The sequence below is a fragment of the Meriones unguiculatus genome, chromosome X (assembly GCF_030254825.1).
Source record: "Meriones unguiculatus strain TT.TT164.6M chromosome X, Bangor_MerUng_6.1, whole genome shotgun sequence".
In the NCBI taxonomy this organism is placed as follows: Eukaryota; Metazoa; Chordata; class Mammalia; order Rodentia; family Muridae; genus Meriones; species Meriones unguiculatus.
The window spans coordinates 72025934-72039460 of record NC_083369.1 but is presented as its reverse complement, the minus strand read 5'-3'; the positions used below and the strand labels follow the sequence as shown (position 1 = coordinate 72039460).

The 13527-nt window shown below is 37.5% G+C and overlaps 1 protein-coding gene across 3 annotated transcripts in view; it reads right to left on the bottom strand.

Moving 5' to 3' along the window:
* Pls3 (plastin 3) overlaps positions 1-13527 on the bottom strand; it is a 101964-nt gene that overhangs the window by 63704 nt on the left and 24733 nt on the right. The window contains exon 1 of one of the 3 annotated variants that reach the window (XM_060375657.1): positions 1285-1398. The exons of the other annotated variants lie outside the window; for them this stretch is intronic. The gene's annotated coding sequence lies outside the window, so the exon portion shown is untranslated. Of the gene's footprint in view, positions 1-1284; positions 1399-13527 lie in introns of those variants that run through there. 3 annotated transcript variants of the gene reach the window in all.

Sequence of the window (13527 nt, the reverse complement as noted above, 5' to 3'; positions counted from 1 at the left end):
TTATAATCTCAAAAAATAAAAAGTTATTAAGAAAAAGACTCAATTCCTATCACCCCTTTCTTACCCTTGTTTACCAAACTAATTCTTTGGACTGAAATAGGGCACGCCTCTTTTGAAATCTTTCATTCCTTTTGCATTTCTCCAGTCAAGTTTTATACTCTCTACCAATAAATTGTGTAAAAATAATGTTCCTGCTCATGAAATGAATGACCCTCCATACCTGAGGGGTCTTCCAGGCTCCTGTCCTGTGAAAATTAGCATATTAAGAAGTCAAGGGTAACCTTCAGTGATGTGTGTGATAACATATGTGCATATAAAGATCAGAGTAACGTGTCTCAACTCAGAACAAAAAACTAAGTATTATCAGAAGTCACTAGATACACACTCCCAGCTTCTTCTTCTATCTCAGCAGATTATCTATTTGTCACTAAAAGTACTGTCTTCAGTATCATACATATTATCAAATCAAATATTGTCTTTGTACTGAAAACACGACTTATGTTTCAACTCAGAGTTGAGATCATTCTATCATTAGCTATACTTCCTTTTGTCAGAAACTTCGAGAAGTAAAGACTTTTGAGATCTTCTGCTGGGTATGACTGTAAACTCTGCTGCATGTATATTGTGAACAGTAAACACCTCAGGACAACTGGTGGTTTGGCACCAAGTGGTTTGACACAAGCTACTTTGCGAGATCTGATATACTCATCTAGCATGACAAGCCACCTTAATTTTGGTACAGAATTTAAAAATGACACCCCTTAACAGGAACCACAGGCATTTGAAATCCTGTCTCTTCTCCCTTCCACAGATAATAATTTCTATCAACTAAACTCTGAGGAACTAACTTGGCATTAAGATTATGTAAATAGGAATTCAAATCCAATTTTTTTCTAAGAGAGAGCATAACCTCTAGAACATTCCTAGAATGTTCTAGAAAACACCACCATATACATGCACGAGGTTAAGTTCTTTTTTTATTATGCATTACAATTTATTCACTTTGTATCCCAGGTATGGCCCCCTCGTCTCCTCCCAATTCAAATCTCCCTCCTTAAATTCTTTTTATTTTATTTTATTTTTTTTCCTCCTTAAATTCTTAACTTCAAAATTTTCTTACAACAAATCTGACTGATATTTGAACAATCACTACTTTAAAGTGATTCCAAAGGCTCTCCTAACCAGAAAATAAAGAATTTCACCTTTTCAAAAAGTCAAGCTCAGCTTAAAAATTCAGGAACCTAAAAGTTAGCATCTACAAAAAAATAATATTAAAATAGTTACCCTTCCGACGGGAGCAAACCTGTTTCCTTTCTTGAAGCACTAATAGGACTGCCTTCCACGCCCATACCTTGAAATCTGGAAACCCAACATTCTTCTTACAATTGCATCTTAAAGAGCAAGTCACAACACTTCCTGACAAAGGAATGATACAATGCTTACGAATCTCCTTCCTGGCTGCCAGAGGTTAAATAAATTCGAACTTAAACACAACCTTCAGAGAAAACTTTATGCTTTCATTTTGGCTCCACTTTTAAAACCAGACAGAGAACCAAGGGAATTTCAAGTTGGTTCAGGTCAAGCAGCTACAACCCATATACCTATTTAGACTTTGAGCAGTAGCCAACTTGCTTATTTTAGAACACAAAGAACAGCTTCTCCCCAGTGTCCAAGCCACTCATCCGCAGTCAAGTACATTACTTGGAAAGGCAAATTAACTATCTCAGGACACTTAAGTTTTCTATTATTCATTCCAGCCCACATACAACATTTATACTACAGATTTGAGTTGATGAAGCATTTATTTCACTTTGGTTTCTGTTAGAATAGTAAACTCTGACACTAGCACAGCACACCAGGGCTAAGCCAATACTTGCTGAACAGAGGACTGTACTGTTGAAGAGGCAGTGCCAGGTTAGAAAGCATTCTGGAGTCAGACTGGGTATGAATCCCTACCAGCCACACATTTTAATAGCTTTATGTGTTCTCAGTCTGACTGTTTAAACTCCTCTGGCTGACTTTCCCAGCCATAATGATGACAACTGTAAAAGTACCTTGGGGTGACTCTAACCAAGCAAGTGAAAGACCTGTTTGAAAAAAACTTTAAGTCTCTGAAGAAAGAAATTGAAGATATCAGAATATGGAAAGCTCTGTGCTCATGGATTGGAAGGATTAACATTGTGGAAATGGCCATCCTGCCAAAAGCAATCTACAAATTTAATGCAATTCCTATCAAAATAACAACTCAATTCTTTACAGACCTTGAAAGAAAGATTCTCAGCCTCATATGGAGAAACAAAAAACTCAGAATCTCCAAAATGATCCTGTACAACATCATCATCTGGAGGGATCTCCTTCCCCGAACTCAAGCTGTACTACAGAACAATACTAATAAAAACTGCATGGTATTGGCATAGAAGCAGAAAAGTAGATCAATGGAACCAAATAGAAAAATAGAAGACCCATAAATGAACCCACACACCTATGAATACTTGATTTTTGACAAAGAAGCCAGAACCATTCAATGGAAAAAAGATAGCATCTTCAACAAATGGTGCTGGTCCAACTGGATGTCTACATGCAGAAAAATGAAAATAGATCCACATTTATCACCCTGCACAAAACTAAAGTCCAAGTGGATCAAAGACTTCAACATAAAACCAGATATTCTAAATCGGTTAGAAGAAAAAGTGGGGAAGAGCCTAGAACTCATTGGCACAGGAGACAACTTCCTGAACAGAACACCAACAGCACAGGCTCTAAGAGCAACAATCAATAAATGGGACCTCATGAAACTGAAAAGCTTCTGTAAAGCAAAGGACACCGTCATCAAAACAAAACAACTGCCTACAGATTGGGAAAGGATCTTCACCAACCCTATATCTGACAGAGGACTAATATCCAGAATATATAAAGAACTAAAGAAGTTAAAAAGCAATAAATCAAGTAATAAAATTAAAAAAAAAATGGAGTACGGAGGTAAACAGAGGATTCTCTGTAGAGGAATATCGAATGCCAGAGAAACACTTAAAGAGATGCTCAACATCCTTAGCCATCAGAGAGATGCAAATCAAAACAACCCTGAGATTTCACCTTGCACCCATCAAAATGGCTAAAATCAAATCTCAAATGACAACAAATGCTGGAGAAGTTGTGGAGAAGGGGGAACCCTCTTCCATTGCTGGTGGGAATGTAAACTGGTACAACCACTTTGGAAATCAATCTGGCGCTTTCTCAGACAATTAAGAATAGTGCCTCCTCAAGACCAAGCTATACCACTCCTAGGCATATACCCAAAATTTGCTCAAGTATACAACAAGGACATTTGCTCAAACATGTTTGTAGCAGCTTTATTTGTAATATCCAGAACCTGGAAACAACCCAGATGTCCATCAACAGAGGAATGGATACAGAAATTATGGTACTTTTACACAATGGAATACTACTTAGCAATCAAAAACGAGGAAATCATGAAATTTGCAGGCAAATGGTCGGATCTAGAAAAGATCATTCTGAGTGAGGTATCCCAGAAGGAGAAAGACACACATGGTATTTCCTCACTTATATAGACCTATAAGATAGGATAAACATAATGAAATCTATACACCTAAGGAAGATAAACAAGAAAGAAGACCTGGGGTAAAATGATCAATCCTCACTTAGAAAAACAAATGGGATAAGCATTGGATGTAGGAGAAAACAAGTAATAGGACAGGAGCCTACCCCAGAAGGCCTCTGAAAGACTCTACCTTGCAGTGTATCAAAGCAGATACTAAGACTCATAACCAAACCTTTGGCAGAATGCAGGGAATCATATGAAAGAATGGAGAGTTAATATGACATGGAGAAGATAGGAGCTCCACGAGGACCAAATATAAAGACCCCTGGGCTCAGGGGTCTTTTATGAGACTGAAACTCCACCAAGGACCATGTATGGATATAACCTAGAACCTCTGCTCGGATGTAGCCTGTGGTAGCTCAGTAACCAATCCCTAGTAAGGGGAACAGGGACTGTTTCTGACAGGAACTCAATGGCAGGCTCTTTGACCTCCCCACCCCCCAAAGGAGGAACAGTCCTGCTAAGCCACAGAGGAGGACTTTGCAGCCAGTCTTGAAGATACCTGATAAAAGAGGGTCAGATGAAAGGGGAGGAGGTCCTCCCCAATCAGTGGACTTGGAAAAAGGCAGGGTGGAGATGAGGGAGGGAGGGTGGGAGCGGGAGGGAATGAGGGAGAGGGATACAGCTGGGATACAGAGTTAATAAAATGTAACTAATAATAAAAATTAAAAAAAATAGCATCAACTAACTTACTAAAAAGGAAGAGACAATTTACTGTACTGTTCCTGTCTCAATTGGTGTTCTATTGCTGTTTTAGTGACCCTATGACCATGGCAACTCTGTTAAAGGAAAACATTTAATTAGTGTTGGCTTATGAATTCAGACATTCTGTTCATTGTCATCATGTCAGGAAGTATGGTAGTATGCAGGCAAGTATGGTGCTGGGGAAGTTGCTGACAGATTTAATCTGGATCCACGGGGAAAAAAACAGAGAGAGGTTGAGGAAGGAAGAGGAGAAGAAGGAGGATGAGGAGAAGAGTCCACACTGGCTTCTAAAACCACAGAATCAACAAGGTCATACCAGCTCCAATAAAGCCACACGACCTACCTCCTGTCAAGCAGGGCCCCTCCCTAATGAATTAGAATGAATGAGCCTATGGATTATACTTTCAAACCTTTGCACTTTTGTACCATGTATTTGGTATTTAAAATAAAATGAAATGGCTCTAAAAAAAACTAAAATAGCAATAACAATAATAAAAAAATATGAACTACTCCATATTTCAGTAACTACTTTTTACGCTCTAGAGCATTTTAAATTATTTTGTATATGCCATGCCTGTAGATCATTGTACTCACAAGATATGGACAGATGTCCTTATGAAAGTCCTTGTTCTAGCAATCAAACCAGGAATGGCTAGATGACACCTCCTTTCCTTCCCTTCAAAAAACAGTAGTTCTGGTTAGGCTCAGAACACCATTTCTATAGACTCAGTGCAAATCAATGACCTGAGAGTAATGGGATGGAAGCATGGGGCTGTAGAATTCTGACAGTCTTTAAGTCTTTGTGACCCTTAACAAATCACTTAGCCTTTGTAAAAATGGAGCTAATACCACATATCTTTTAAAGGCTGTCTAGGAAGATGGACATCTGTAAGCATGTCAGCATCCAGCATGCTATTCAGTAAGTGGCTGGTAGTGCTACGATCTGCCTGGTAACACCTGCATACTAACATTTGCTCTGTCTACCATACGAGGAAATAAAATGAGATGACAGATACTCTGGATCTTTCTAAATAAGGTAAAACAAGGCAATGCATCTTATAAACCACTAACTTCTCAGCACACAGATGTGACTCGCAGTGCATTCACTTGTGAAGAAAAACCACCACTGAAGTCCATATGAAATACAAAAAAAAAAAAAAAAAAAAAAAAAGCACAATCCATAAGAGACTGGATATACCAGGAGAAGCCAGGGAACATACTTTTCATCAGTCTCAACTGATGACTCACTATATGAATTTCTCAACTTTTTCAAATTCTCCATTTGTAAAAATAAACTTATGTCTCCTTGAGGTCTGTCAGGGTATATAGTACTTCTGGAGGACCTATGTAGCCCCTGATACTAACTGAAAGACACATACCTATGCAGGGGTTACTACATATTTTGCAGGTAAAGAATACTGGAACAGAGGCAATTGCCTCAGGAGAGAAGACAGCAGGCCAGGTCAGATATGCTTGGTTTTCCCAGCAAGTGTGCCACACACCTTTAATCCCAGCACTTAGGAGGCAGAGACAGCAGGATCTCTGAGTTCAAGGCCAACCTGGTCTACAGAGCTGGTTCCAGGGCATTCAGAGCTACACAGAGAAACCTTGTCTCAAAAAAAAACAAAACAAAACAAAAAGTGATCCTTGACTTCTTTGGTCATAGGTAAATTTATATTTTTTTCCATCTTTTAAAACTCAAATGCTTTAAATCTCTCTTCTATCAAGCATTCAACAGATCCTCAATTCCCTCCCCAGCACTAGAAAACTGAAAATTCAGCCAGGCTTGGTGGTGCATACTTATCATCCCAGCACTCTGGGAGGCAGAAGCAGTCAGATCTCTGTGAGTTTGAAGACAGCTTAGTTTACAAAGTGAGTCCAGGATAGCCAAGGCTACACAAAGAAACCCTGTCTTTAAAAAAAAAAGAAAGAAAGAAAAATGAAAATAATGAAAATCCCAAAAGGAAACAAACAAAAATCCTCAAGAAACTTCTTTAGTATTGATAGTGCAATCTCGTTTGTAGTTTTTATTTTTATTTTTTGGTCTGTGGCTCACCTTGTAAGCTTCTTTCCCACTCACCATCATAAAGAGCATGGTACAAGAAGGTTTGGGTATGATGAATGTGTCTATGTTTTCATGTACCCATGCTTGTGACTGTGTGGCTAGAACCTGTTTTTAGTATGGGTAATGAAAATTGGCTTGAGAATTGAAGACGGTGGCTAGGGATGAATAACAAGCTTTACAGTTTTACAAGCAGAGAACAGAATGAAAACAAGTTTCATATTTCATTCTCAATGAACAATGATGAATGGAAAACCAATGGAAAGCATGTGCAAATTGTCTCTCAGATCTTACATTCAAAACAAGAAGGTTCACTCACACCCCTCAGGGTGGAAAGAAAAAAATAGTAAGAGGCACACCCAATAACAACACAAAAGAGTTTCATATACATAGCAGTGCTATGTGTAGCTAGAATACAAAATCTAGACTGTATTTTTAAGACCTCTTCCAACTTTCACTCAAATATATTCCCACTGCATTCATTGATATATATATATATTTATTTTTATATAATTATATATATATTTTTTTCTATGTGTGACTGGTACCTTGGAGGCCTCTCCCACTCTGCTTAATGACACACCTAAATACAATGATCTATTTCTTTACAAAAAACATGATATTAACTGTTTTTTGACTTAAGTATCATACACAGTGAGAGAAGCTTTCATGGAGATCTAACATATGAAATGAATGACAATATTATATATAAGATACTACTATACTACTGTAATTTTGTAGCACATTGGAACATTTTTTAAATTCTTTTTTATTGTTACACAGGTTGTCAGTATGTCAGTGGCATAAGACAACCCTGTTTTCTGTATCACAGTTTATAAGTAGGAAGCTGTGATGTATATCATCTCTGAGTTTTTGTGGGATAAAATCTGGAGCCTGAGGTCCTCTTCAGGAAGGTCCCCCGACTCCCCTATTTTCTGTATCTTCAACATAGATCATAATGCCTAATGCCTAAGTTTCATCATCTTTTCCTAGTATGACCCTCCCTGACACTGATGAAGGTTTTTAGGTTGCTTCTTTTTTTTTATTAATTACACTTTATTCACTTTGTATCCCCCCGATATGTCCCTCCATCCTCCCCTCCCGATCCTACCCTCCCTCCTCCTTCTTCACGCATGGAACATTTCAAAAACGCATTCTAGAAGCAGTATTCGGTACACAAACTTCTTGGTTCACAGACAAGTCAGTGTTCACTTGCCCCTGGCAATGCGGCCTTGCCAGGGCACAGAGAAAGAGGAACCAGGCAATCCTGATGAGATTTGATAAGCTAGAGTCACATGGCAGGAGAGGATAACTTTCAATCTCAGTGGACAAGGGGAAGGGGATAGTAGGAAGAGGGAGGGAAGGTAGAACTGGGAGGAGTTGAGGGAGGGGGCTTCAATCAGGATATTTAATGAATAAATTGTGAAAAAATAAAATTAATTAAAAAAAAACTAATCAAGTGGATCTGTGCTGCGTTTTTGTACCTGCCATGCAACTGATTTACACGAAGCTATTCACAGGGTTCTATCATTTTTTTCACACTTGGAGGAAAAAAAGGGCCTAACCACACATTAATTCCAGAATTTTCAGATCCCAAACAATAATAGTCCATCTCCATGAGCATAAGTAACCTCTTGAATAGTTAGTCTGTATCCTGATTCACTTTATTTTCTATATACTTGACTATAGCATTGGAATTTGACATGTAATCACATTACATTGCTTCCTTATCTGCTTAGTTGTAAAGCATATGATACGATGTTAAACGACAAACAAAACTAACTTGGTGGTCCCAGTCTCAAATCATAGCTATTGGGAAGGCTGAGGCAGAATGATAGCAAATTCAAGACTTGCATAGGCTATGGAGTAAGTACAAAGGTAGCTTGGGTAACTTATTGAAATGAAGACCTTGTCTTAAAATAAAAACATCTCTTTTTGGTAATGGAGAAGTTGTCTAGCACATGTATATGTCCTAAATTCAATCCCAGGTCTTACAAAAGGTCTATGCATAAACAAAACAACATTAACAATAACAAACTCCCAAAGACAGTCACGCTGGCATATGCCTATAATCCTAGCTTCTGAGCAAGAAGTTAGGCATTTAGGGATCAAGGGGTATAAGGCATGAGGATCACAAGGTTTTGCCAACATAGATAATATGATCTTGCCTCAAAGTAAAATGGGTAAGGGAGCTGGTGAAATGGTTCAGCACTTAAGAGCATTTGCTGCTCTTCCTGAGGACTCACTCCTTTGGTCTTCAGCACACAGTAAGGCTGTAATTAACTCTGGGAGATCCAATGCCTTCTTGGGGCACTGAACTCATGGGCTTGCACACACACAAACACACATACACATGCACACACAATTTTTTGTATGTACACATAATTTTATTTGTGCAACTACAATGATAGTCACTTAAAAATAGTTTCTCTCCTAAATTCATATCTCCACTAGAATGTAACAGAAAGTGTCATAAACTATGTAAAGACTTCAAGCATTCTGATGACTACATATTTTTCTATTTTCACTTTCAATATTTACTTATTCCAATCCATTTTTCTATCGAGTGCACAAGAAATAGTGATCTGGTCAATTATATTTAAAAATTAAAAGTGTCAGTTCTACATATTATAGCACTGTGCTCAGTTCAAATGTAGGCTTATCCCACAAATAAGTAACACACTGACTTGTTCCACCAATATAAAAACAAGTTTACTTCATGCATGCCTTCAGATTCATGCCTATTTATGTACAAGCACAATTTAAAAAAAAATCAATTAAGGAATGCTGAGAGCAGGGTATGGGAGGGGAGGTATATTCTTCCCCAGGAAAGAGCACACAAACTTGTTATCTTATACATAGTGGTCAGCTCTGAAAATATATACATACAAGCAACATTGTACATACAAATCAGGTTATATTTATGTATTGAGAAACATACACACTCCTCTGTTGAGGGACATGTGGGTTGTTTCCAAGTTTTGGCTATTACAAATAAAGCTGCTAAGAACATGGTTGAACAAATGTCCTTGTTATGTACTTGAACATATTTTGAATATATGCCTAGGAGTGGTATAGCTGGATCTTGAGGAAGCACTATTCATAATTGTCTAAGAAAGCACCAGATTGATTTCCAAAGTGGTTGTACAAGTTCACATTCCCACCAGAAATGAAGGAGGGTTCCCCTTTCTCCACAGCCTATGCAGCATGTGTTGTCACTTGAGTGTTTGATTTTAGCCATTTTGATGGGTGCAAGGTAAAATCTGAGGGTCGTTTTGATTTGCATCTCCCTGATGACTAAGGTCGTTGAGCATTTCTTTAAGTGTTTCTCTGCCATTCTATATTCCTCTACAGAAAATTCTCTGTTTAGTTCCGTACCCCATTTTTTAATTGTATTACTTGATTTATTGTTTTTTAACTTCTTTACTTCTTTATATATTCTGGATATTAGCCCTCTGTCAGATATAGGGAGGAATAGATACAGAAATTTTGGTACATTTACACAATGGAATACTACTCAGCAATTAAAAACAAGGAAATCATGAAATTTGCAGGCAAATGGTGAGATCTAGAAAAGATCATCCTGAGTGAGGTATCCCAGAAGCAGAAAGACACACAAGGTATATACTCTCTTATAAGTGGATTCTAGACCTAAAAGATAGGATAAAAAGACTAAAATCTGTAAACCTAAAGAAGCTAAACAAAAAGGAGGACCCAGAGTAAAATGATCAATCCTTACTTAGAAAGACAAATGGGATGGACATTAGAAGTAGGAGAAAACAAGAACAGGACTGGAGCCTACCATAGAGGGCCTCTGAAAGACTCTATCTAGCAGTGTATCAAAGCAGATGCTGAGAGTCATAACTAAACCTGGGGCAGAGTGCAGGGAATCATATGAAAGAAGGGTGAGTTAGTAAGACCTGGAGAGGACAGGAGCGCCAAAAGGACCAAATATATCTGGACACAGGGGTCTTTTCTGAGACGGATTCTCCAACCAAAGACCATTCATGATGTTACCTAGAACCCCTGCTCAGAAGTAGCCCATGGCAGCTCAGTATCCAAGTGGGTACCCTAGTAAGGGGAACACAGACTGTCTCTGACATGAACTCCGTGGATGGCTCTTTGACCACCCTCCCCCTTGCTTGGCCACAGAGGAGGACATTGTAACCAGTCCTGATGAGACCTGATAAGCTAGAGTCAGATAGAAGGGGAAGAGGGCCTCCCCTATCAGTGGACTTGGAGAGGAGCAGGGAGGAGATTGGGATTGAGAGGGAATGAGGGCGGGGGCCATAGCTGGTATACAAAGTAAATAAACTGTAATTAATCTAAAAATAAAAATTTAATTAAAATATATATATAACATATAATAAAATATAGTAAGATAAAATAAAAGAAACACACACATGCAACAACAATTAAAAAACAGAGGCCATGAAACTGAGATTAAGGGTGGTTACATTGGAAGGGTTGGGGAGAGGAAAAGGAATGGGGAAAATGATAACTATATTTTAATTACAAAAACACAAAAGTTTTAAAAAGAAAAATGGAGGGCTAGAGAGATGGCTCAGAGGTTAATTGCCATCGAAGAACAATTGGTTGTTCTTCCAAAGGTAATGAGTTCAGTTCCCAGCAACCACATGGTGGCTCACAGCCATCTATAGCGAGACCTGGTTCCTTCATGGCATGCAGGCAGAACACTGTATAAATAATATATAAATTTTTAAAACAAACAAATGAAAGAACAAGCAAATGAATAAATAAATGCATGTGGATGTACCTCAGTGATAAAACACTTGTATATGTTTCTAGGCCCTATCCAAATGAAGGCAGGGGAGCAAACACCACAAAACAAAAACAAAAAGCAAACAAAAAAAAGACCACTTGGGGCAGAAGAGGCAGGTGGTTCTCTGTGAGTTCAGGAGAGTCAAGGCTACACAGAGAAACCCTGTCTCAAACAAACAAACACACAAACAAACAAATAAACAAAAACAAAATGAAAACAAAACAACCCTCCAAACAAACTAACATCAACAAAACAAAACAAAACAAAATAACCCCAAAGTCAAAGGCCTTAACAATATGACCTTGCATCTCAAATTGATATTTATAATTTTGTTAATGTGAAAAGGTAGAACCAATCTTTGCCATACAAAGGCCAGGAAGGTCAAATTAAAATAACTTTAATAGGAAGCTAATTAGGGAGAGCTAGCAGGATGAAGTGCTATAAGCTTGTAAGGCTAGTATTTGGGAGGAACACAAGACCTTGTGAATTGCTAGGCAAATGCTTTTACACTCGCCCACAGCTCCAGTCCCTGGAATTTTTTTTTTTTTTTAATTTAAGGAAAGAAAAATATCTTAATTTCAGAAGATTGGGGGATTACAATGGTGTGGCTGTATCTGGCAGGATTTAAAAGGAGAGTTGTGGATGAATATGATGAATTGTATGAAATTCACAAAGAATTAATAAAGGTATGAAAACCCCTTAATCTCAACATTCCAAGGATGACTCCACATTACTATGTACTTATCAGCTATTTCAATAATAAATAACCTGTTTTAAAATAAACCAGGATTCTAATTACATATTAAATCATGTCCTCAATACAGTAAAACTAAAAGTTCAAATAAATAAATCAAAGCCATTTTCATAAGAGACAGAGTCTTGTATTAGAGGCTTGCCTTAAACTCATGATCTTCCCAAGAGTGGGATTGCAAGTGTGGCCCACCATTACTGGCTTTTCTAAGACCTCAGAGAATGGCTCACTGAGCTTCACATGGAAGAGTGTCTGATTTAAAATATCTATATTCTCTTTATATCTAATGAAGAGATAACTAAATAAAGATAAATAAAGATATATAAAGAAATAACTCATGTTCTCCACCTTTCTACTTTGATGGCCTTTGATTCAAAAGGAAGGAGGAGCAGGAGGAGGAAAGAGATGAGGGAACAGAAGGGATATCAGTGAGGGATAAGAAAGGGAAGGATATAAAAGCAAAATCCAACCAACTTAATGCTTTCCCCAACTTTTTGGCTTTGGACTTGAAATCCACAAAGAAATTTCTGATATATGCATTAAATCAATGTAATCATCATATTAAAATTATAGCCAGGAAAATGTTAAAAATTTAAAAAGCATGAATCAGCCCATCAAATGCTACCATATACAGCATTTAAAAAACACTTATTATTTTGAAAAGCAAATTTAATTTTTTATTGATTGCCTTTTCAATTAAATCTCTTTGATCTCAGTTGCATTTTGAAGTTCTCTCAAACCAATATTTTGTTTTGTTATATTGTGCATTGATTACTGAAAAAAAAAAAACTGATCACTTCACCAAGTTAATAGCTCTTCTAAATGCTGACATTTGTACAATGCCTAAAAAAAATCATATTAATTAATTGAGCCAGGTAGGGTAGCTTATACCTCTCTGTAATCCCTGCATTTAGAAGGCTAAAGCAAGAAGATTGACGCAAATCTTAGGCCAGTGTGGGTACATAATGTGGCTACATAGTGAATTCCAAGTTAGCCTGGGCTACAGTTTAAGTCTCTGTCAAAACAAACAAACAAGCAAACCAACAAACAGCAAAACAAACTCTTAAGTATTAATAGAGCTAGGTTCCATCCTTAGTAGTAGAGACAAGTAAAAGGAGAAAGGAAATCAGAGCACAAAAGTCCAAGTATTGAGATATAAACATGGCTAATACAAATCTTCAATAACTTTTAATTTGGATTAAAATCTTCAATTGCATCATTACTAACAAATACTCTATTGTTCATTTCAAGCCAAGAACAGTCAATTCATTAAAAAAAGTTTTGTGTTGGTGAACATTTGTGATATGCATGTATATATATATATATGTGTGTGTGTGTGTGTGTGTGCATATATATGTGTGTATATGTAAGTATGTGTGTCTGTGTGTCTGTGTGTCTGTGTGGTGTGTACACAAGTTTACCAGAGAAGGATGTTGGGGATCCTGTTCTATCATGCTTCACCTTATTCCCTTGAGACAGAGTCTCTCACTGAGCCTGGAGTAAGCTCAAGGGTAGTTAGACATATATACTAATATTATAAATACATTAATAACAGTAATATTGGGTGGAGAATGTAGGACAGTTGGTAAAGTGCTTGCTCAGCATCC